Here is a 22320-nt window from a genome sequence, read left to right as displayed (position 1 = left end):
CACACTATCCCCCAGGACAGCAGGCATCCCTGCCGGTGCTGAGCGCACACTATCCCCCAGGGCAGGCATCCCTGCCGGTGCTGAGCGCACACTATCCCCAGGACGGCAGGCATCCCTGCCGGTGCTGAGCGCACACTATCCCCAGGGCAGGCATCCCTGCCGGTGTTGAGCGCACACTATCCCCCAGGACAGGCAGTCCCTGCCGGTGCTGAGCGCACACTATCCCCTAGGGCATGTTCTAATGAGTGAGAGGCCCAGCCTGAGCCTCACAAGGCCAGTCAGTGGTGTGCTGGGGGGGAGGCCGCGGGGGAGGGGCGGGGCGCGGCACTGGAGGGGGAACCCAGGAGTGAGGGGAAGTAATAGAAATCATATTGCTGCAACTTGCCCTGCACTGCTTGAACAAAGAATTAACATATAAAAGGCACACACTGCTCCAGGGTTAAACACAAACAAACCACAATTCACTGCACGTGCTTTGTAGCAACTTAAGAGTTATAGAAGAGATCACACTTCAACTTCAGGAGGTGAAAACAAGAGGTTTTTTTCCTTTTCGCTGCTTTTTTTTTCTTTCCTTTTTGTTCTGTATGTTCATTTACCTGTTTGGGGGGGGATGTAAGAAATGGAGGGACAAGGATAAATGCAACAATGGGACTCACTGGACACTATGTTGAAAATGAACGATGTCACATGTGGGTGGGATGGTGGGATGGGAGGGAAGAAAAGAAATGTGCTCGGGGCTGGGGGTTTAGCCCAGCGGAAGGGTGCCCACCCGCCGCGCGCAAGGCCCTGGGTTTGGTCCTCAGCCCTGGAGAAAAAAAAGAAATGTGCTCTTTACCTGACTTACATAACTGCAACCCTTCTGTACATCACCTTTACAATAACAATAAAAAAATCAAAAAGGAGATCATGCTTCCGTTTGTGGTAAAAGGGATGGCCATAATTTAAAGGGCATTTTTATTAGTTTTAGACAGGGCATATTAGAAACCAAGAACAATACTGCACACCCAGATACATGCTTGGTAATGCTCACTGGAAGAGGACAGGGGACACACACCCTTCCTAGGTGGGCGCTTTGGAAGCTGTGGCCCGTGTCCGGAGCATCTCCTGCCGTGGAAGAGGGCTCTGGGGTGCGGGAAGGAAGAGGTCTCAGGAGCTGGAGCTGCTGTGAGCTCCCACGGAAGAAGGGCAGAGGTAATCCTGAACTTCCCAACATCCACCCAGCTTACACATCGGATGACAGAAGTCCTCAGAAAAGGGGTGGCATAGTTAAGCTTAGGGTCTTGGATGCGCATTTTCTATAGTTCTTGCTGCTGTTTTCCTACTGACATCTTCAGTACATTCTGCCTTCCAAAGCCTGAAGCATGGGTGACGGTGTGAGAACCTAGCTCTTCTGGGAGAGTGGTCAGTCTGTAGGGCAGTGCCAAAGCCTGCGTGTCCCGAGGAGCGTGCCCTTCTTCCTGGAGTCCTACCTCTCTGCAGATGGTCTAAGAACGAGGATGTCCTCACCCCACTAGACACTCTCTTTGTCCTATTTAGTAAATTCCACTAAGACTGCTGACTCTGACATTAATTTCTTCCTCCTCCTTCTAGGAAGCACAGTTAAATACAGTGGCTTCTTTTATTTCCTGACAAGGGGACCATGTCCCACTGCAGGATATCCTGAAGAGCCTGTCATGCAGACAGGGCGGGTGCTGGTCCTATCAGGGCGGTGCCCACCGAGGCAGTGAGACCTGGTTGCATGCTGGCTTGCCCCAGGCTAGAAGCAGCTTTTCACCCAAACATTTCCTGTCACTTCAGATTATACGAAGAAAGCAACAGAGACAGCTTTAAAAGGAATGCTTCCCCTGGAAAAACCACAGGGTTGTAAGCTTTAGTTTTAGATTAGTTGTGAATCTAGTTTTAAGGAAAACTAGATATTTTAATGTATTAAAACATTAAGTTGAAATAAGGGCTAAAATTAACCTGGGAATTAATTCATTTTCAAGGGAAAATCATTCTGCCATGGGTGCTACAGTCTCACGTCTCAGCATCAAGAACAGATTTAGGCAGAGCGGCAGCGAAAGATAATCATTAAAATCTTCTAGCAAGAGAAGAAACCTTAAGACACTACAAACTTCTACGGCTGCACAAGCATCTTTCCTAAGGTTTCCTCCAGACAGATTCTGCTCCTGCTCACAGACGTGCTTCCAAGTCCCTTCTGAAGGCCAGCCCCGTTCAAATTCCGAAACATGCCAGCAGAACGGAGGCCTTGAGCAGGGCTGGGAAGGGAGCGGCCCGAGACAGAGACACAAAGCAGTCTGCCCCAGAAAGCACTTCTGCAAGGCCTGCAAAGTCCCTCACCTCCTCGGACAACAAAAGCTGAACGAATTACCTCTCCTCTCAGAGCGCCTCTTGCGCCTTCTTTTATAGCGACGCCCCCCGACGCTGAAGAAGGCCCCCATGCTCAGAGCTCCCAAGCCGAGCGACACCACACGGGCTGACGAGTGGCTGCCAGCCCCGGCCAGTGCCAGGCTCATCCTGTGCTCCTCAGTCCTCGGCAGTAACGCAGCGGATCGCTTCAGCGCAGGCAGCTGGGATAAGAGCCACCCTGCCGGCAGGCCATAGGCGACCCACCGCTCCGCTGCTTGGGGCTCGTGCATCAAACTGCAGAAGTAGGCAGAATTAGGTTGCACGGGGCCCAAACACACAACGACTTCCTACACCACCCAGAAAGTGGCATGTGACAGTTAACCCTCCAATGCAGACACAAAGCACCGCCAGAGAGAGAAGTGCCATGCCTGCAAATCTTCCTTCTGAGAAACAGATAGCCTATCCAAGTCCTGTTCACAGAAGTCCCCGAAACAATGAAAGGAAACCATCAATAGGAGCACAGCTGAGAAATGAAGCTGCAGACAGTCACAGGTGACCGCAGAAGGTAGAACACTGCTCACTCAGGGAGTGCACACAAGGCAGGTGCACGGTAAGGACATCCTGTTGAGTTCCAGGAGGAAAACACCTGGCACCTGCAGGTACCGCCCCCTAAAGTCATTTATGGGTGCTGGAGAGTGGGGTACACATATGCTCTCTGATGCCAGGCTCTTGAGGGCAGAGGTGAGAGCCAGCTCCTTTGAACTTTCCAGTACACCCAGGGCACTGACACACACAGCAGCCTGAGGCTAGCACACTCTGACCACCAGGCGCCACCTGTGTGCATGTGTGCAAAGATGCACACAGACATGCATGTGTGTGCACAGCACACAGCGCCTGTCACTCGGGATCTAGCATTCACTGCTGGCACAGTAAAGCCCACAGCCCGTGGGGTCCTCAGGTCCAGATACACAGTGAGCTGGAGCAGGCCCCCCGCAATCCGGCCGGCAGGGAGACTGACACCCATGCTCTGCAGCAGCTCTCGGCGGAGGATGTGACCGAAGGAAGCGTGCAGGTAACTAACAAGCCAATCAAATCCTTTCCCAGCCCGTGCATCACGTTGCACAAGGAGACACCCCCTCTGGCAGCACCCAGCATCCAGGTTCCTACAGGCTGCACACGCAGCACAGTACTTACGACAGCCACACACAGAACCCAAGGACCTTGGCCATGGTAAGGAACTCGTTTCTTTTTCTTTTTTTTGGGGGGGGGGGGGTCCGGTCGTGGGGCCTGAACTCTGGGCCTGGGTGCTGTCCCTCAGCTCTTCAGCTCAAAGGCAAGCGCTCTACCACTGAGCCACCTTACCAGCCCTACACACACAGCTCTTAAGAAACGAGTTCCTGGGCTGGGAAGGTGGATCAGTGGTAGAGCGCTTGCCTTGCATGCTCAAGGCCCTGGGTTCGATTCCTCAGCACACATAAGCAAAAAGAAAAAAAAAGCCGGAAGTGGCGCTGTGGCTCAAGTGGTAGAGTGCTAGCCTTGAGCTGAAGAGCTGAGGGACAGCACCCAGGCCCAGAGTTCAGGCCCCACGACCGGACCCCCCCCCCCCAAAAAAAGAAAGAGCTGTGTGTGTAAATAACTGGGTATAGTGGTTTTTAGAATCCTAGCTGAAACTCAGAAGATCACAGTTCAAGGCCAGCTAGGGCAATAAAGTTCTTGAGACCCCTTTCAACCAATAGGCTCACATCTGCCTTTATGGGAGGTGAGATCAGAAGGATCAAGTTCTAGGCCAGTCCAGCAGAAAAGTCCATGAGACTCCAGCTCAATCCAAGAACCTAGATGTGGTGGCAAGTGCCTATCACCCCAGCTGCCAGACGAAGTGTAAAACAGGAGCTTCTGTGTCAAAATAATCACTGTATAAACGGGCTGCGGGTATGGTTCAGTGATAGAGAGCTTGCCTAGCAAGCACAAGGCCCTGAGTGTAAATGCAGTACCCCAACAACAGCAAAAGAAGTGTGTGCTCAGACGTGTTCTGTGTGAGCACTGCACGCCTGCGCAGAAGCAAATGGACAATGCACAGTAGGTGAACAGTCTCTTGAGGTTTTTGCAAAGTTACTAAAATCACCTAACCAAACTTTCAAAGTATGAAATTTAAAATTCTGCTCTACTTAAATAATTAAACATTGATATAAACTCATTTATATTTTACCACTTTTAGCATTTTCTTAAAATATGAAAAATTATCCTGAGTGTTTTGCTTTTTTATCTATGTAAATTTTTGATAGAAATATATGGAAACTTTATAGACTTTGAATTATATATTTTATTTTTAATTCTTTAGATGACTTGGCCACTTTTTTCTATAAAGGGTCAGATTATAACTATTTTAGACTTCATGACCTTATGTCTCTGTTGTACTTTTTGTCTTCTCATTCTTTTTAAACTCTTTAAATGTGTAAACACCATACAAAAACAGGCTGTGGTGTGTCAGCCAACCTTGCTTTAGGTTATCTCTAACAATAACAACAAAAATTGCTTGAGAAGTTTTAGTATGAAGTGTAAAGATTCTGTCAAAATGAAAAACAAACGAGCAATTTCATGGTGTAAATACACACTCACTTATAAGTGATGTTTGGATTCTGCTACGCGTTCAAGCAGGAGTGGCTTTTCAGCAGGATGCAGTTGTTAGAAGGTGACAAATCAAGTTACTTGTCTTTGCTATTTTGCCAACTTTCAGTCAAATTGAAAACCACAGCTTTGTATTTCTTTTTCCATCGTGATGGGTGTTTGTCAAAGAAGAACAGAACCACTGCCGGGTGCTGGAGGCTCACACCTATAATTCTAGCTATTCAGAGGGCTAAGATTTGAGGATTATGGTTCAAAGCCAGCCTGGGCAGGAAAGTCTATGAGACTCTTATTTCCAATTAATCACAGAAAAAGCCAGAAGTGGCACTGTGGCTCAAGTGGTAGGGTGCTAGCCTTGAGCAAGTAGGAGCTCAAGGACAGTGCCCGAGCCCAGAGTCTGAGCCCCAGGACTGGCAGGAAAAAAAAAGAAGAAGAAAACCACTGTTTTCATAGTGTGCTGGCTCAAGTTAGATCTTTCAAATACTCAGACAGGCCCTGGCTGCTGCTCTCCGGTCTCCAGCCCCACCCTACAATGCTGGGGCCACCTGAGGGTGGGTGTCACAGACAACAGGCCTGGACACAGCCCTGTTGCGAAGATGACGATGGCTCACCCACGTGCACGGCCGGCCGCTCACGCCTGGCCCTTGCTCTGACACAGTGGTCAGCGTGCACCTGGGGTGCCTCTGCATGCAGAGAGGCAGGAGGGGTTGGGTCGTCCACCGGCAGCGGCACAGGCAGAAGATGGAGGAAGCAAGGGCTCCTGGGAGCCAGGTGGAAGTGTGGCTCTCCAGGAAGCTGCTCGGAGGGCTCTTCAGGCTGAACTTCACCCTGTGGCCACAGCGGCCACACACTCGCATGTTACACTGGACGGTGAAGAGGGCAGGGCATGGGGAAAGGGGCTGGTGGAAGTCACAGCCAGGCCAATGAGGTAGGGGCAAAGGAGAGAAACGTGCCCAGGCGAAGAGCAGCAGGATGGGCTGGGGCGCGCGCCCTGCCTGCAGCAGAGAGGTCACTTGCAGCTCTGGGATATCACTGACCTCTTGTGGGCTCGTGGCTCTGGATGGCTACACAGCAGTCTCTTCCCTCACCTCCCAGACGCAGGCCTGAGTCACCTGTGACCTCTTCTCTCACCCAATTGCATACAGCACACACCGCGATGTCGCTGTCAGAGAGCCCTGGAATGGAGCCCATGTGCCTGAGCTCTGCTGAACCGTGGCTGCTCCCCACCCAGTGGGGTGCCCACCCTCACCACAGACAGCTGCCCCTCGGGACTGCAGGGCACCAGCCCAGGACCAAAGCCTGTAGATGGTCAAGCCCCTCCCACAAAGCAGAATGGCATCATATGCAATCAGCATTCTCCCCTACACTTTATAAATCCTCTCCACATCAATTCTCATACTCAGTGCAATGTAATGCTATGTAGCTGTTACACAGTATTGTTTAGGAGTGTCAAGAAAGACAGTCTATGTACATTCCATACAGATGTATTTTTGCAAAAATGTTCAGTCCAGGGTTGGTGTCCATGGGAGCAGAACCCCCAGATATGATGGGGTGTAGTAAAAGTGAGTGCTTCAGGGCCTAGTATGACAGCCACGAGACGTTACTTGGCCTGAATTCCCTAGGTGCAGCTTGCGTGCTGCCAGAAGTGTGGGGCCCATAAACACAAGAAGAAAGGAGGAGGGGTGGGACAGTCCTGTAAGTGGGGGAAGCAGAGGCACTCACTCACACTGGGTAGAGTGGGGTCCTCTTTTATGCTGACAATGGCCACGCCAGGCAGTCAGCACCGCACCTGCAGCCCTGGCCACCGCAGTGAGCAAGGAGCAGGTAGAGGTGCAGGAGCCACTGCGGTGAGAGGCTCCTCAGAGGACAGAAACAAAGACAGAAGTGTTGGGAGGGGCTGGAGGGGGGGCGCCTGGGGCAGCCAGCTGGGCGCACAGGCCCGGGCCTTGGCACCAGAGCCACCTGGCCGTGGTGAGCCTGAGGGAGGCTGTGGAACACACTGGGCCAACTGTGGGCACAGTCTGGCTACGCCCCTCCTTGGCCGCTGGTGTTTCTCTGTGCCCCAGGAGGCCCGGCCTGCAAGAGACAGATGACCCATTTTGGTAAAAGTATTTGGAAACCATCAACCAGTCTAAGGAGCTGGCTTTATAGCTTCCTCTACGAGCCTCTGTGGACGCAGCCCTGGCTGGAGTCACACTCTTGAGCTTGGCTCCCTACTGGGAGCTCCACATCTACCATGAGGTTCAGGCAGAGGACACAGCTCCAGCCCAGCAATTCAACCAAGAAACCACATTCAAAAGGAAAACAAATGTGCTTTGACTGTGTTAATAAGAAACAAGAAAAGCTCTCTGGAGCTGCTCCATGAAGTCACTGACTATATTTAGCTCTGTGTGGGGGCTTGTATGGTTTTTCAACGAATCCCTGCAATGCATCAGACAGTGAGGGATGACCACACGCTGCTCGTACCAAACCCACAAAGCCGCACTCATCGAGTTTCTCAGCAGACCAGCACCGTGGCCTGACCCGCCCTGGGCAGGGAGGCACTGGCAGGGCCCACGCCCACAGGCAACAGCCAAAATGGAGTCTCCCTGGAGTGACCAAACCAGGCCAGAGAATGCTGGGAAGAGCCACAGCTCTGGGGTCTCTCTGGGTCAGAGAGCACGCCACACTGATGTAGCCCTACGCAGTCCAGACCAAGCCAACCATGGGCTAAAAAAAGATAAGACGGATGACAAAAAGCTATTTGGAGCCTGAATTCTCAGGACAAAATGATGGTGGGGACGATCAGGAGTCTGAGGAGTGGCTCTCCCCGGGCGCTGTGTGCTGCTATTTCCACGGTCTGTTCCCTCTGGAAGCTGAGCTCAGCAGGTTTCACTCCTCAGCTCTGGACAGAGGGGCTTCAGAACACAGGCCACAAGGCCAGGGCCAGTTAGAACCAAGTTTCCTGGCCACTTCCCATCCCACATTTCCCAGACAAGGTCCAACTGATAGTTCTGAGATAGAAAAATAGCATTTCCCACCTTGACTGCACCCCTACCTAAAAGACCAAAAAAAAAAAAAAAATCAAGGCTGGGCACTTCAATGTGTTCACGCTACTCAGGGGCTGAGAGCCGAGGATCACGATTCAATGCCAGCCTGGTCAGGAAAGTCCATGATATTATCTCTAATCAAATACCCCCCAGAAGGCTAGAAGTAGAACTGTGGCTCTAGTAGTAGAGCACTAGCCTTGAGCAAAAAAAGCTTAGGGACAATATCCAGACAATGTCTTGAGTTCAAGCCCCAGGACAGGTACCAACAAAATTTAAAAACAAAAATAATTACATTCAGCCACATCCCAATTCGTGAATTCAGATGTAGTATTTATAAAAGGAAAAACCTACAAAGCCCTTCCATGCTCCCATATTTAAACATCCCAGTGTGCGAGTCAGGTGTGTCAGAAGCTACCGCATGGTCTCACGGGAGTCCCTCAAGCCTATGAATGGGACACAGCAAAGCCACACAGAGGCCGCTGCCGCCCCCAGCCCTCCCACGCACGCTGCCCTCTGCTCTCTGGCAAGGCCCTCACACCATCCTGCTGGAACGGCAGTGTCCTGCACTCTCTCAGACTCTGTGTGTGTTCAGCTGGCATCCATGCATCAAGCCCATTATATTAACTGTGTCCTTGTACTTGCTGCTTTAAGATTGGGGTCCTTAGAGACAGAGGAGGGACTAGCCTTTCCAGAGCTGGTGCTTGGGGCTTTCATATAAATGGACCAATGTGAGTTCTTATAGATCTACCCTCAGGCACTTAGCCGGGGTAGGTACCAGATGACAAAAGACCTCCCCAGAGCCCAAAGCCCTGGCATGATTTGGAGCAACTGTGCCTAACACTGTCCCAAGCCCTGCTCTCCCTGGTGACCTTCGGCCACGGACTGGCGTGAGGGCTCTGCGGAGCTTGGGTAGGGCTGTATGCCCCTCTTCTAGGGAAGGGAAAGCAGTGCCCACCCCTGCTGGTGGACTGGCTAGTCGGTGCCACTACCTGGTCTCCTCCAAGGGGCATGGTTCTCCAGACTTCCCCAGTTTAACACCACTAGGTCGGGATGGAAAAGTGGGGCGCCTTCTAAAGCAGGGAGACGTTTTGGATGAGCACACTGCGCAGTCTTGTTTGGTATCTACTCTACGCCCCTGAGAACTAGATGAGGTGGCTCCACATGCATTGTCTCCACCTCACGAAGCGGTCCCTGCACAGCAAGTCTTCCCAACCTCCAGTATGGTGTCCTTTTTGCTTTTTTTGAAAGACAGAGTGATTTTGAGTCTCAGAGGGCAACCAAGCTGTGAGCAGCAGCTGCGTACCGGGCAAGGCCTGGTGGGCACTGGCAGACCCAGTATGTGCCCTTCGCTCACCAACCATGTCTTCTCATGCTAGTCTTCTTCCCATTTCTTTCTAACACCTTTAGTATTCATTAAGAGAAAAACATACAGCTAGAAGCCTGGCCACTGAGCATCAGAATCAACCCTCTGGGCACCAGCATGTCTTCTAGAACCATCTCACTGACACTTTACTTCAGAGTCCTGTTTCTCAGTTTAAATGTGCACCTAATTCGTCTTCAGCTACCATGTCTGCAAGTTAAGAACTGTTTAATTCTAGGAGATGGCCATAAATAGCCATATACCACTGAGCATTTGACATTCCAGGGAGCTAATTAATTTTATTTTTATCTATATCCTCAGAGTAAAGGTTCTAAAAATCTAATGTTCCTAGAATATTAATTGAAGAAAACAACTCTTAAAAAATCTACTCTTTAAGAAGAAAAAAGTGTTCATTCTGTTAGAACTCTAAATTGTCATTCATTATTTATATTACGTTCATTTAAATGAACTGTAGAACTTGAGGGTAGGGACCAGAGGCGGGAATGAGGGAGAGCAAGGAAGGGAAGGGGCGACGTGGACCCAGAAGCGCTGTTCTCACCCCCGACAGGGAGCTCTCATCCAAAAACCAAGAAGGCATGATATTCCTCAATATACTATCAAAACACCTCAGAAACATCTACCAGAAAGAAAAACATAAAGCTTTCCTCTGTATAAGTCATCCTTACTGAGTCCGATGGAGAGCCGGATCTATCCTGAGTGTCTGAACATCAGTAAACAATATTTACGAGCAGCTGCTTCATGGAGCTTCTTAGAGTGAGTTTAATCCCTATTTACACACACTCACATAATCACACTCACACACAAACTGTTCCTAGTTTAATTTTGAGGATTTATGAACGGGATTTTTTTTTTTACTGATTTATTTTTCTGCTTGTTCACTGGTAATATATAGAAAAGCTAACAGTTTTTGCATATTAATTTTGTATCCTGCTACTTTGCTGAAAATGTTTACAAGTTCAGAAGTTTTCTGGTTGATTTCTTAAGGATATTTTAGGTATAAAATCATTTGATAGACTACTTTAGTTATAAGACCCTATCATCTGCAAATAGGAATAACAATATCATCTTTCCTATTTGATTCCTCTTTATTTCTTTCTCATCTTACTGTTCTAGCTAGAAATTCTAGTGTTCTATTGAATAGGAGTCCCCAGGGGAGTGAACACATTTAGCAAATCTTGACTTTAGATGAAATGGTTTTAACTTTTCCCCATTTAGTATAATGTTGGCTGTAGGTTTGTTACACATATATGTTTTCCTTTGTGCTAGTACTGGGTTTTGAACTTAGTGGCTTGAGCTCTTGCTTGGCTTTCTTGCTCAGAGATGGCACTCTATCACTTGAGCCATACCTCCAGTGTGGCTATTAGCTGGCCAAGTTTCATAGACTTTTCTACTCAGGCTAGTTTTGATCCTTGATTTTACAGGTTTTCTCCATCCTGAGGATCTAGATTTGCAGGAGTGAAGCATCATTGCTTGTCCATATAAATGTTTATTATACTGAAGTATATTCTTTCTATTCCTAGTTTCTTCACAGCTTTTGTCATGAAAGGATGCTGGATTTTGTAAAAGTGGGTTTTTTGCATCTACTGAAATGATCATGGGGTTTTTATCCTTGATTCCATTTATGTGTTGTGTTCATTGGTCGGTGCACATTGAACCATCCCTGTATCCCAGGAATGGAATCAACTTGCTCATGGTGTGTGTTCATTTTAATGTTATTAAATTCCATTTGTATTTTGTTGAGGATTTTTTTGCATCTATGTTAAACAAGAAAATTGGTTTATAACTTTCTTGTTATGTCTTTACTCACTTTTGTTTTTAGGGTAATACTGGCTTCATTAAATGAGTTTGGTAGTATTCTTTGTATTTTTTTTTAACAGTTGAAGAGCACTGTTTTAGTCTTTCTTTAAAGATCTGGTGCACTGTTAACTTGTTCATTTGGAATGATTTTCTGATGGAAAAATGTCTCATTATAATCTGTCCTCCTGGCATTGGAACTTCATAATTTATGCTCTCCCTTTTTCTTTCTCTCCCTCTTCCCCTCCTCTTCCCTCCCCCTTTCCTTTTCCTCTGTCTCTGTCTCTCTCATGTCCTTATTGTGTTTTGGTATCGGCATAATACTGACTTCCTAGAATCAATCTGGTAGTTCTCCTTCCCTTTCTGTTTCATGTATTTGTTTGAAGAGCATTGCTAGCCATTAAAGGTTTGGTAGAAACCAGAAATGAATCCATCAGGTCTTCTGCTTGTCTTTGGGAGGCTCTTTATTACTGCTTCAATCTTGTTTATTATGTGTCTGTTTAAGTGGGTTTTATCCACTTTGTTCAACATGGGTAGGTCTTAGGCATCTAGAAACGTATCCACTTCTTTATTTCCAGACATGTAGATCAATAGAAAAGAAAGAAACTCGCACAACTAGTTATCTTTTTTTAAACAAAGGAAACAAAGACATCACTGGAGAAAAGACAGTTTCTTCAACAAGTGGTGCTGAGAAAACTGGGCAACCACAAGCAGGTCACTGAGATGAGACCTTCAAGCCTCACCACGCACAGAATCAAAATGGATCAGACACCTCCATGCAAGTCCTGAAACTCTGAAACTACTACAGGAAGATACAAGGAAAACACTGGAAGATAAAAAATTAGAGGCAATTAGTTTCTGGACAAGACTCCAATTGTCCAGGAAATAAAAGCAAGAATTGACAAATGGGATTGTATCAAATTAAAAAGCTTCTGCACATCAAAGGAAGCAATTACCAGAATAAAGAGATAGCCTACAGAATGGAAGAAAATATTTGCAAGCTATTCATTGGGTGAAAGATTAACACTCAGAACACAAACACCAAAAGAACAAATAACCAATAATAAATGACAAATGAACAGGAAAGTCCCCAAAATGGCTAATACATGAAAAAGTCTTCAACATTCTGAGCTATGAAGAAAACACAAACAAAATGACACTGAGATCCCATCTTTCAACAGTCAGAATGGCTACTATTAAGAAAACAAACAACAAATGCTGGCTAGGATGTGTGTGTGGAACCCTTACATACTTTGTTGGTTGGAATGTAAATTAGTACAACCACTATGGAAATCCTCAAAGAGCTACTCTAAAAGTTCATCAAAAAGCTGAAAATAGAACTACTGTAGGATGCTGCTATACTATTCACAGACATCTCTCCAGAGGTATGTAAGGTCAACACACAAGAGAGGCACTTACACATCCACGTTTCAGTAACATTGTTTCACAACAGTCAGGCTAAGGACTCAGCCAAAGATGCTCAACTGATGAATGGATAAAATGTGATAGATATATAGATATATATGTACATATATATACTTGTATATACATACAGTGAATGCACATACACATAGTGAAGTATTCTTCAGCCATAAAGAATGACATTATGTCCCTTTGCAGAAAAGAGTATAGAACTGAAGATCATTGCACTGAGCAGGACAAGCCAAGCTCAAAAGCTCAAATATCATATGCTTTTGCCTATATGCAGAATCTAGACCTAAAGTGATCATGGTAGTAATAATAGTAGGGCATGTGCATAAAAGGAGGGGTATTTGAGAAGTGGAAATCAGTGGAGAGGATACTGGGGAATGAATACAAAGTATGTTTTACACGTGCACACATGCGTGTACACACAGACTGTATAACAAAACCTCCTAACCAGTGAACAGGGTAGAAGGAGGGTTAAGGACAGGTAGTAGAGGGGTGAAGCAGTTTGAATAGTGTTTGGAAGGGAGTGGAAGGAAGATTATAGGAGTATAGCAGAGGGGTGAATCTGACCCAAGTACATTTTTCATATCTATAGAAATGTCATAATATGAATGTGTGCTAATAAAATAAATAGGTAAAGCTTAGGTATTGAAATGTCACCCTTGCCTCACTACAAATGAAACAAATACAAACTTTGGTTCATCTACTTGCTAAAATTGCTACTTATTCAGAAGTAAATAGTACTTGCTAGCTTTTCCTAAAGTTTAACTCATTGCCTACTTGAAATGTATGCTACGGTAGAAGTGTAAAACTGTATCCACACCAACTGTACAGGCACGGCGGCAGTTGTTTAAGTAGGAAAAGGCTTTGGCAATCTGGAAGCCCCTCTTCTGTACCCAGATACAATCTATTACAGTAAACACATTAAAGAGGTAACCACACAGACTCTGGGGAGCCAGGTCAGGCGCAGTAAGTACTCCTTCCACACCTCCTGGGCCCTCTGCCCAGGTCCCAACTTTGCTGAATTGAATGAACCCAACCACTTCACAGCTAGTGATTAGCTACCTTGTCTTCCAAGCGATCCTCCAGCACCACCTGCTGTCTGCATAGTGCCACGGCAGGGACCTGCAGGGCAACCAGCCAGAGGGCGGGCCAGCTCCTCACCACCCACAGGCTACACGGTCAGTAGCAGGCCAGCAGTGACGGGAAGCAGAGGTGGCTGCATGGTGGTCAGAATGTGTTACACTGTACCAGAGGTCTCCCGTCAAGGGTGATGCTACGAACTGACAATGAGCCCCCAATAAACACAGGGAAAGACACAAACAAAACTTCCAGGAAAAAGTCAAAAGATGAATGAAGGTTTCAGTCTCATTTGAAATAGAAAATATATGGATTTCAAGAATGAGTGGAATGGGCTCCAAAAACCAAATGGGTGATCCAGAAATAACTGGAGACAAAGACAGGGAAACGTGGCTCTCCCTCAACAAGGAGCCAGGCCACCAGGGGCCAGAGTCTATATCTTGAGGCTGTGCTTGTTAACTCCTTCACTTCCCACAGCCACCGCTGCCCGGGGAGGGGCTCCATCAGAAGGATCCACACACCCAGGATGCAGAGCTGCCCAGGGAGGCCCCCCAGCAGAGGGGCAGCATGCAAGGCCCAGAGCTGCCCAAGGAGAAGTTCTAGCTGAGAGGACAGCACACAGAGAGCAGTGCCAAGCTCAAAACGGCGCTGTCCAATCACAAAGCCTCGGCAACCAGGGTAACAAAGGCTACTTGCAGGCTGTGGTGCGCCTGAGAAAATAAAGCCAGTAACTCTGAAGCTGGGTGGTAGAAATGGAGGGGGATGTGGTGGTGCTCAGCACAGGCAGGTCAGGACTCGGGTCAGGGCTTGGCACCTGATCGGGGAGCTTAGGGTGGAGTAGCGGGAAGCAGGGCAAGGTGGGCACAGCTTACACGGAATGAGGCAGCCTCACCAGCCAAGGAGCACCAAACAGAAGCAGCCAAGGGCCCAGGTGGCCAAACCGGTCCTAGCCAGGCTCCTCCCTGCCTCCTGCCAGGGACCACAGGAGTTATAGAGCATATGGTCTACTTTGTGGCTATGCTGGCTGCAGGAACCAGCTCTGCCCGGGGAAGAAAATAAGCTGAAAGCTTCTGGAATGTCCCTGGCGAAAGGGCCGGCCCCATAAGCCACCTTCCTGTTGTGCCTGGAGCTGCAGCAGCTACACTGCCACCGTGGGGGAATAACTAGTTATAAGAATGGCAGAAACACCAAAGCCCAACATAGCTGATTTCTGTACCAACCTTGGAAAAAACTTCCTTTGGATTCCTTGTGACATAAAACATGAACAAATCTCAGTTTAGACAGGACTGGAGATGTTTTCTGGCCCTTCCAATTGAAGGTATTCCATGACACAGGCAGAGAAGGTGGGGAAGGGAGCAGGCTGACCCTTCTGTCTCTCAGTGCAGGTCAGCAGTGAAGTTTTCAGCTGAGGAGCCAAGGTCAGCAGTGTGGCGTGAAGAGCGGGAAGGCCCAGTGCAGACCTCTGACTCGGCCCCACGGAAGCCCCACTGAGGACAACTCCGCCTTCCTGCTAATCCCGGCAGGCACACAAGGGCACACATGCACTGCCCCTGGCCCGCCCCAGCACATGGGCCTCCACAAATGGGCTCACAGCGCATCTGAGATCCCAGGATGAGGGAGCCTGGGGTCCTGACCAACATCTTCCTGCTTGAGCTAAGCAGACTTCATGAGGAACGGTCCTTCCTGTGCTCTGCCCGCTGTGACTCCACCACTGCAGCATGCTAATTCCCGCCACCACCAAAACCAAACAGCTAAAGCTCACTTACACAACCACCAAAGGTTCTGAGGAGGGCAGGGCTGTGGGCTGGCTTTCGTCAAACGCCCTCCAATGTGTCCAATGTGTCCAATCTGAAGGTGCCATTCAGATCAACACTGAAATACACACTGGTCTGGCATGCACACAAGCCTGCCTTGCCAGCCCCTATTCTCATCCTCTCTGACTCACCAGACCCCGCCTTCCAGCCCTGCAGCCAGGAAAATACCTGCTCAGCCTCTAGGACAGAGCCCCACCCCACAGCCATGAAGCTGGCCTGCCCTGCCCTGCCCCCACCGGCTTGCCTCTCTGCTCCGGACGGACAGTGTGTGTGTGTGTGTGTGTGTGTGTGTGTGTGTGTGTGTGTGTGTGTGTGTGTGTGTGTGTGTGTGTGTGTGTGTGTGTGTGTGTGTGTGTGTGTGCGCGCGCGCGCGCGCGCGCGCGCGCGGTGCATGAGCTCAGAGCTGGCTGTGCTGGCCACGTCCACTCCACTGCGGGGGCTGCACACCAGCACTGGATGAAGCCACCTGCACCACTTCCACAAACAGGGTTTTGCATTTTCTTACCCCTGATTCATGGACCTTGACTGGACACAAAAGCACAGCTACCCCATGACACAAGAGAAGATCACACCAAGAACAGCTCTCTGCCTGGCCACGTAGTCACTCAGGCCACACGGTCACTCATGCCATGCTGTCACCCAGCCCCAGCTACCCTGACCAGAGACCAAGGAAAGGCAAGCAACAGCTGCATGGCAGTGGCCCCCCGGGCATGGCTGTCACAGGTGGAAGAAGCAGGTGGAGTCTGAAGACTTCCAAGCTGTGCATCCTAGCCAGCGCAGCAGGCGTCACCTGTGCTACCGGGATGAGGGAGGACCATGCTGGGTCTCCACATGCGCCTCTACTGAAGAATGAACAGACTCTCCGGAGCCTGCAGCTTGGTCTTCCCATTTCTCTTCACGCGTGGTCTCCAGGACACCACGGCCTCTCCTCTGAGTGGTCGAGGCCAGGGCACAGAACAGCAAAGAGGAATTCTGGGCAGCTTTCTGCCCCAGCACTGTCCAACCACATGCCTGCTGAGCTTTTCCTTTGTTTTGCACTTCTGTGGATAGCACACTCCAGGGAACTTAAAGCCACACACGTACACTGGACTCTACCCACCTAGAACACACCAAAACTTACTGTTTAGACCAAGTTTTACTGAGATGATAATGGTGACAGTGCAGATGATAACACAGAACTAGAAGCATGAGCTCGAGCCTTTGGGCTTGCTCCACCGGCACTCTACTGCTTGGGCCACCTCTCCAACCTTCTTTACTGTTTTTTCTGTCAGTCGTGGAGCTTGAACTCTGGGCCTGGGCACTGTCCCTCAGCTCTTCAGCTCAAGGCTAGTGCTCTACCACTTGAGCCACAGTGCCACTTCTGGTTTTCTGGTGGTTCACTGGAGATAAGGGTCTCATAGATGGTCCTGCGTGGGCTGGCTTTGAACCGCGATCCTCAGATTTCAGCCTCCTGAGTAGCGAGGATTACAGGCACGAGCTACTGGCGCCTGGCTTGCTCTGGTTGTTTTTGAGACAGGGCCTCACTTTTTACCCCAGCCAGCCTAGACAATAATCCTCCTACCTACACTTCCTGCGGTGCTCAGCTGGGTTGAGATGATGTATCTCATAAACTTTTTGCCCAGGCTAGCCTGGAATTTCAATTTTCCTAATGCCTGCCTTCCGAGTAGCTGAGATTATATGAGCCACTGTTGCCCGATGTCAGATTATTTTAAATTCTATATCTACCAGCTTGCCCAGCTGTGGGCACAGTAGGACTGTGTCCCTGTTCAGCACCCTGGTAGCTGCCTCCTCACCCGCCAAATGGTCCCTGTAAGTCCCAACTCTTTAATCCTACCTTGGTCGTGGACTTTCCAATAACCAGTGTTCCAATAACCACCCTGAAGCCACACACAAGCTGCTGCCCTAGTGGATTCACCAGTAAACGAAAGACATCAGAAATCCTCTCACCACTTTGAAGACTCCAAAGGCTACAGTTGTTGAAGAAATGGAAATGGGACAGGAGATATTCCAGTGTCATCCCCGGGCCTCCCCTGGGCACTGGAACACCAGGAGCTGACCACTACAGAGGAGTGTCCTCGTGGCCCCTCCCTCCCTTTCCCATCACTGCTTCCCCATCATCCCAAAGCTTTCCACCAGCCCCTGGAGACACAGCTGCTGTTGACACGGGCTCCTTCCCCTGCACACTCCTCCTCAAGAGGAGTGCTGTTCGGGTGGCTGTATGGTGCTAAGGGGCAGTGGTAAAGTAGTCTGGTTATCAGTAATCCAGCCCTCCTAGGCTTCTGGGGCTAGCAGGACTGTCCCAGACACAGAGCTGTGTCCTGCGCCAAGAGGCTTCCCATTGGTAAAGCTGTCCACAGAGAGCAAGCCCAGACCTGACATTTTGCACACAAGCACCGTGATGCGCTTTACATACAAGCACAGTGACATTCTGTGTGTGATCTGTTTTACACACGAACACAGTGATATTTTGTATATGACCTGACATTTTACACACAAGCACAGTGACATTCTGTAGATGACCTGACTACATTTTACACACAAGCACAGTGACATTCTATGTATGAGCCTGACTGTTCTATACACAAGTACAGTGGTATGTTTTACACATAAGCACAGTGATGTGCTTTACATGCAAGCACGGTGACATTCTGTGTATGATCTGACTGTTTGACACACAAATACACACAAGCATGGTGACATTCTGTACATGATTTAACTATTTAACACACAAATATGGTGATGAGTGTTCCACACAAGCATGGGCTGCTTGACGTGCGAGCACAGTGATGCTCCATGTGCACCTGGTTCACAGGACGTAAGGACCGTGTGTGGGGAAGAGTGCACCCGCCTCTTCTGTGGGTTCACACCTGGTTCACGTAAGGACCATGTGTGGGGAAGAGTGCATCCGCCTCTTCTGTGGGTTCACACCTGGTTCACGTAAGGACCGTGTGTGGGGAAGAGTGCACCCGCCTCTTCTGTGGGTGAGCCTTGCCTCAAGCCAGCTCTCAGCTCTAAGCTTGTGCTAATGCACGTCTAGCTGCACTGCCAGCCACTCAGCACACGATGCAGCTGAGTTGCAGGTTTGTATGTTTCCATGTGACTGAAAGGTTTTTTTTGGTTTTGTACTGGTCCTGGGGCTTGAACTCATGAGTTCTGTCCCTAAGCATTTTTTTTCTCAAAGCTAGTGCTCTACTACTTGAGCCACTGCTCAACTTCTGGCTTGGGGGGGCGGGGCAGGTAATTGGAGATAAGTCTCACAGACTTTCCCGGCTAGGCTGGCTTCAAGTCAGATCTCAGCCTTCTGAATAGCTAGGATTACAGGCATGAGCCACCGGCACCTGGCTGGTATTTTTACACATTTTTAAGATTCTCCTTTCACTACATCTGAGCACACTTCAAATTATATGGCTATAATTACATAAGGCAGTATCTTTTATGAACTTCATTTTAAAATGAAAAGTTAAGTTTCTGCTTTGAAAGAATATCTGGTACACAGAGAGGATGAGAAACAGCTGGCGAATGCCTCGTGTAAGCCAGAGGCAAACCTCCCTGCAGCCTAGTCATTCACACACGGGTGAGCACCGTTAGGACTGTGCGGTTCACCCATGGTGTTCCACCTCAGGAGAGCATCTCAGGTGTCAAGATGCAAGCCATGTCAGCTTCTCAAGGAAGAAGCCCAGGCAGCATGGTGAGCTGGCGCAGAGCCAACACGGCCAAGCCAACTTCCAGGCCCCGGTGAGGAATCAGCACGTCAGTCGATCTCTTCTCTCATACTGGCATGTTCAGCCAAGCCTCCTATGCTCGCTGTATGTTCACAGCCAGCAGAAGGAAAAGAATAAAGCCTCAAACTCTTTGTTGTTGCCGAAATTAGTTCTCATTGTACAGGGGAAAAGCAATAGTTTCTATAGTGCAGCTAACACTTACCCCACATCACCAGCAGGAGGAGACATGCTCCACCGCACCCTAGCACTACCGCCTCAGCCCTTCATCTCTACTTTCTCAGCATATGCTTCTATGTCTTTAAGAACAATTTATTTGTGCAAAGGATTATGAATAATTCATTTCTCTAGTGCATGTTTACTTTATATAAAAATACTTGCTACTTCACATACTAGGCATAATTAATGCAATGCTTTACTTCTGTGGCATGTTAAAAATAGGCAGTCATAAATTACAGTCAACACTGCAACGTGGAACCGTATGTCTTCTTGGGCCTACTGTGGCTCTGGGATGCTGTGCCTTTCAATAAACTTTGGTTACCGAGAAACTGACTTCATATCACTGATGGGCAGAAAGATGAGTCACAGCCAAATATAAAACTCCACCTGGTATAGTGACAGTAGAAATGACCTTCCCCTTGACCTTCCAACACTCAGATAAGTATAAGTGGGACCAGTTACTTCTGTGACGTTTAAAGGCAAAGAAATAATAAGTAGGGCCTTTTCTGACATGAACTTAAATCCCAGGAGCCAGAGATAGGCACAATGGTGCTTCCTAAACACAGTGACCTCCAGGGCCTACTGGCCACTCCCCTGCACCCACATTTACATCCCTGGGGGGCCTCATTTGTCCTCACAGCTCTGCTCCTCGGGCTATGGCGCAGGCTGGCCCTACCCTTGATGTCTGGAAGCTCTAGAGCTGCAGACGGCCTGCGAAGGCAGTCTGTGTTGGTGAGAGTGGGGGAGAGGGGTAAGAGGTCTAGCAGTGCATCAGGGCCTTGCTGGAGCCCAGGGTACGCAGTGTCCCCATGGCCACACTCTGTGTCCTCTCTCTTCCTCCAAACCCAAGAAGAAACTTCCACGGGAATGTCGACTTTGGCAGTCTAGAATTAGGCCATGGTGCTGACTCATGCCCTAGTTGCCAAAACTTAGCACTAAAGAAATTCCCCGGCAATCACCTCAACAGAACAGAATAGCCGGTAAAATCACCTCGTGCCTAGCATGAAGTGCTGACCTCACTTGCAGTGACTGAGGCCAGAGCTGCCGGCACCCATGAGGTGCCTAGAGGGGTTCCCAGGGGATCTGAGTCCACAGCAAGACATGAGTGAACAAGAGTAACCAGTTACTGCGGGTCACCAGTGATCTGGACATCATTCAGCGAAATACATGTCAAAGGCAAGGCAAACCACAAGACGTAATTAAGCAGCTTACGTCAAGCAAGTCTTTTTTTTTTTTTTTTTTTTAAGATAGGGTTTTGCTATGTAGCTAGGTTCAATCAAACTAGAGATCCACCCCCTGCCATGACTGTGCTGGGATTACTGGTATGTGCCATCACACCTAGAATTTGTATCAATCACATTTTATCCAATTCTTATAAGCTTGTACTTACCCTGAAATTTCTTGAGTTTATATTTTTGCTCTGATCCTGAGGCAAAGCTCCTTCTGTGTCAGTATCACTGAGATCACAGCTCAGTAGAACTAAAATAAGTACGATCCACCTGGATGGTACTTCTTCCAACCACACCTGAAGCTCTCCAAGCCCAGCTCAGCAAACTCCATTCTGTGTAAGAAAAAGATTTGGTTACTTGACATTTCACCTCTCAGAACTGAGCTCGTCTTGAGACAAGGTTTCACTATACAGCTCAGGCTGGCCCTAAACCCTTGATCCTCCTGCCTCCTGGGTGCTGTCATGCACCAGTCAGCAAGCCAAACTCAACGTTGACATAATCTAATACAAGTGGACATAATTTAAACATGCTCATACAAACTGTAAAGGGGTTTGCCAGTCAGCCCTTGTGCCACCGGCTGGCCACAGGCAGGCGTCACGCTGGCTCCCCCCAACCCAGCCGGCAGGCATAGACAGACACCACACCTCCATAAAGGAAGGAGGCCCTCAGCAAAATATTGTACATATTTATTCTCTTCAAAATAAAAGCACCTCTGCAGGTGTATGTGGCAGTAGAGAGCAGAAACACACACCGCAGGCCTTTGCTCAGCCGGTGCCCACCCTGCCATGGGGGGCCAAAGCGCTGGCTCGTCTCCCCCAATCGGCAGTCTTTGATACCAATAGCCTTTGGACTGCAGACTCCTACTAGTCGAGTGGGGGGCGGTGTGCAGGGAGGGTGGACCCTGGAGGAAGAAGCCAAGACAAGGCCCAGGCAGATGGGAACATGGCTCAGCTACTGCCTCTGCAGACTGGTCAAGTCCACATGTCTCCTCCTCCCTCCTCCTCATTGCTGCAGTCCTCCAAGAAGCCCTCTCTGGGAGCCGCATCAGCTGGCCTGCTAGCTGGTCAGTGATGTGCTGAGAGCGAGCTTCCTGCCACGTTCCCACCACTCAGGCACAATGCCATTGTGCCCGCTGCGGGAGATGAGATGGGGCCAGGAGAGGGGCCGGGGGCTCGGCCTTCCTCAGAGACGAGCGGAGAAGGAGAACAGCACTGAGGAGAAGGAGAATCACAGTGGAGAAGGAGACAGCACTGAGGAGAAGACGGCGACATTTCGAGACGCAAGGGAGAGAGCCCAGCAGAGCTGTAAGCCTGCTGCCATGCAGCTGTCCCCAGTTCCATGTGGGATGGGCAGAGCAGGACAAACCAGTGGGTGGGGAGGACAGTGGCCCGATCCCTGATGCTCCCTGGGGCTTTGCTTGGTAGCTGCTTGTGTCTCGGGAGCCCTCCTCACCGCCGCGTGATAAGGGCTCCCGGGAGAGCACTTGAGGGAGCCTGTGCACCACGCCGGGGAGTGCCACCGAGGTGAGGGTCACTCAGGAGCAGGAACACTTTCTTCACACATAGTACAAACAGCACAAAAATTTCACTGAGACCGGGCGCTGGTGGCTCACACCTGTAATCCTAGCTACTCAGGAGGCTGAGATCTGAGGATCTC

At 49.2% G+C, this 22320-nt stretch overlaps 1 protein-coding gene across 2 annotated transcripts in view; it reads right to left on the bottom strand.

Annotated features, from left to right (window-relative positions):
• Adarb1 (adenosine deaminase RNA specific B1) overlaps nucleotides 1–20981 on the bottom strand; it is an 81800-nt gene extending 60819 nt beyond the window's left edge. For both annotated transcript variants that reach the window (XM_042671648.1, XM_042671647.1), the window contains exon 1: nucleotides 20826–20981. The gene's annotated coding sequence lies outside the window, so the exon portion shown is untranslated. The remainder of the gene's footprint in view (nucleotides 1–20825) is intronic.
• Nucleotides 20982–22320: the final 1339 nt, after the last annotated feature.

This window comes from Dipodomys spectabilis, unplaced genomic scaffold (assembly GCF_019054845.1).
Source record: "Dipodomys spectabilis isolate Male_0828 unplaced genomic scaffold, ASM1905484v1 ptg000652l, whole genome shotgun sequence".
NCBI lineage: Eukaryota > Metazoa > Chordata > Mammalia > Rodentia > Heteromyidae > Dipodomys > Dipodomys spectabilis.
The sequence above is the reverse complement of the archived record's forward strand: the minus strand, read 5'-3'. Positions and strand labels throughout refer to the sequence as shown.